The sequence below is a fragment of the Brassica oleracea genome, chromosome C3 (genome assembly GCF_000695525.1).
Source record: "Brassica oleracea var. oleracea cultivar TO1000 chromosome C3, BOL, whole genome shotgun sequence".
NCBI classification, from domain to species: Eukaryota; Viridiplantae; Streptophyta; class Magnoliopsida; order Brassicales; family Brassicaceae; genus Brassica; species Brassica oleracea.
The window spans coordinates 1,761,898-1,765,206 of NC_027750.1; positions in this window are offsets into that span (position 1 = coordinate 1,761,898).

Below are 3,309 nucleotides of genomic sequence, written 5' to 3' on the forward strand. Positions count from 1 at the left end.
CTTTAAGGATCTGAAGCACTGCCTGAAGAGAAGAGATGGACCCGTCAATGAAGATGAGAAGGTCATCTGCAAAACTCAAGTGAGTTAGTTTAGCATCCCGACATTTATGATGATAGTCCAGTCTAAAGTCCCTTGCTGCGTTGTTAAGTAAGTGAGAAAGGTTGTTCATGGCTATGACAAAGAGATATGGAGAGAGAGGATCTCCTTGCCTGAGCCCTCTCCTACCCTTGAAATAGCCATGTACTGATCCATTGTAGCCTACTGTGTAGTTCGGAGTAGACACACAACTTCTGAGCCAGTGAATCAGTCGGCTAGGTAGTTGAAGACCCTTCAAGCAGTTGAACAAGAAATCCCAAGACAAAGTGTCAAACGCTTTTGCTATATCAACCTTAATGGTGATGCGCTTCGGACCTGTAGCTTTATGATAGCCATTAACGAGCTCTCCTGCGAGAATTGTATTCTCGAGCAAGAGTCTATCACGCACAAAAGCAGTCTGGTTTGGAAGTATCAGAGCTGGAAGAATAGGTTTGAGTTTCCTGACCAGAAGTCTTGATATCACTTTATAGATGGTGTTGAGGCAGGCTATTGGACGGTAGTCGGTGATCATAGAAGCTCCTTGCCTTTTCGGAATCAGAGAGAGGATGGTGGCGTTTGTGGCAGATGGTAGGAAAGAAGTAGTGAAGAATCCTTTGATAGAAGTTAAAACCTCATGACCCACGGTTTCCCATGCCGCTTTGTAGAACCCTGAGGTGAGACCATCTGGCCCCGGAGCCTTGTTAGGGTTCAACCTAAATAGAATTTTTTGGATCTCTATCTCAGAGGGAATGGAGCACATGGTGATCTGAAGCTCCGAAGCGACACTGAAGGGACATAAGGATTGGAACCATTCCGGAGTAGAGTGAATGTAGGAAGGAGATAAGTAGTCAGGCCCCAAGATACTCTTGAAATGGGTTACTGCGATGAGGCTCATGGCCATGGGGTCGGTGATTAGAGCTCCAGTAGCAAGAAGGAAGGATCTGATAGAGTTGTAGCTGCATCTTGTTTGGAACATCCTGAAGAAGTAAGTAGTGTTAAGGTCTCCTTCTTTAAGCCAATTAACTCTTGATTTCTGCTTGAAATAACTCTCCTCGACTGCCCTTAGGAAATTCCACTTATCAAACATCTCCTTCTCTTTTTCAAAATTGAGAGTGGAAGGCATCTCCAATGCTAGTACCTGCGCATCTAAAAAAACAGTGTTAGCCTCACCAACTCTCCTTTGAATTTGTGAAAAGTTCTCTCTATTTAACTGAATTAAGTCATTCTTAATGTTTTTTTGTTTCCAGTAGAGATCCTTAAGATCCGTTGCTACGCTTCCGGCTTGGCTCCAGGCCTCATATACCACTTGAGTGAAAAGGGGGTGTTTAGTTAGGTAGTTAAAGAACTTGAAAGGTTTAGTTCCGGCTGTGGGCAGGGAGTGGGCTAAGTCAATTAGACAGGGAGAGTGGTCGGAGATTAAGTCAATTATTTGATATTTTATATCAGTTTATATAATTCACTGCGCAATTTTATTTTATTTTGCTAATTAATCACTGCGCAATTGATTAATGAGATATAGTATTTAGCAGTACACAAATGTAAGGTATTTAGATTTAATTAATGTTATGCGGTAATTTTTCATAATATAAAGTTTTGTCAAAACAAAAAATCATATTATATTTTAATTATATGTTATGGGGTAATTTTTCATATATATATTTATAATTTTAAATTTGTCCTTAAAATATGTGTGTATTATCATTGCATATTTACATAAATACACCGGTCATTTTAAGAATATGTCTAATAGACGAAGGTATCTCAACATTTAAAAAAAAAAAAATAGGAAAAATAGGAAAGAGACGTGAGAAAATATCCCTACACCTATACTGTTATGTCATTTATTAAATTGTTTATAGCTTTAAAAAAATTAATTTAATTAAATAGGTAAAATGTTATTAAATAATAATTTTAATTTTTGTTTGGAAACTGAGTTACATACTCACCAATAAAGTTGCTCTAATACTCTATTGAGTTTTGCTATACCCTAGTGATATAAATTGTTGAATTTATGGCAAACCGTCCACTAATTTTACAACTACGTATAATTATCAAAGCTGTAAATTTTGCAGAGTAAGTCAAAACGGAATTTCATTGTCGATATAAGAATGTAGAGAGAGTTTCTTTGCTAATATAAATTTTGTCCTTTAGTTATTTTTTTTTTCACTGTTTATCTTGTGTTATAAAAGCCCAAAGGCCAAACACCAATAAATACAAGGAGCACTACAACAAAAACATATTTTTTACTAGACCAGTATTCGTTGTAAATTCGTCGTAAACGGGGTGTCACGACGAATTAACGTCGAAAGACGTTTCGTTGTTAAACGTCCGTCGTAACGGGGGTTTCGTCGTAAACGACGCGTTACGTTTACGACGAAATATATTCCTCGTAAAGCGCGGAAAAAGGATTCGTCGTAAACGACACGTAAGTTTTCGTCGTAAAGCCCACGTAATTATTTCGATGTAAAGCACACGTAAATACTTTCGTTGTAAATCACTCGTAAACATTTCGATGTAAAACCCTCATAAATCTTTCGATGTTATTCACTCGTAAACATTCGATGTAAACTCCATGTAATGTTTACAAGGAGTTTACATCGTTTCTTATTATATTATTATTAATTAGTATATAATAAATTTTAATTTATATTTAATATTCAGAATTTAAAATAATTTAAATTTTAAAACGAAATATGAAATTGAAAAATATATTTTAAAAAGTCATACAATAATATTTAAATTCATAATACAAACAGAAAAATAAAAAAAAAACTATATATTCTCGAAGTAGTTGGTGGGGTTGCTCGGATGTTGACGGGTTAGATCGGACTCTTGGGGATCTAGTGGTGGCATTCCAAGAGCGGCTCGTCTCTCACTCAACATTCTCTGCATAACCGGGTTTCCCACGGCCATCACGTCTAGCAAATCCTCAAGAGAGTCTAAACGAACCTGCTGGCTATCCATTCGAGCCTTCATCTGAGCAGTCTCTTCATCCCGTCTCGAAGTGTATGACGAAGTTGCCCTTGCAACTTCGTTAACAGAGCCTATACCGACTATCCGTCCCTTCTTTTTAGGAGCCACCTATAAAATCAAAACATATATTAATATAGTTAATTATGTTAAAATATTTAAAATAATGTAAACAAAAATTTTAAGTTGTACCTCTTCGAAGATTCTGTCGACCTCTTCGGTGGACAATGTGACTGGTAATCCATCGGGAGACTCCTGGGTTAG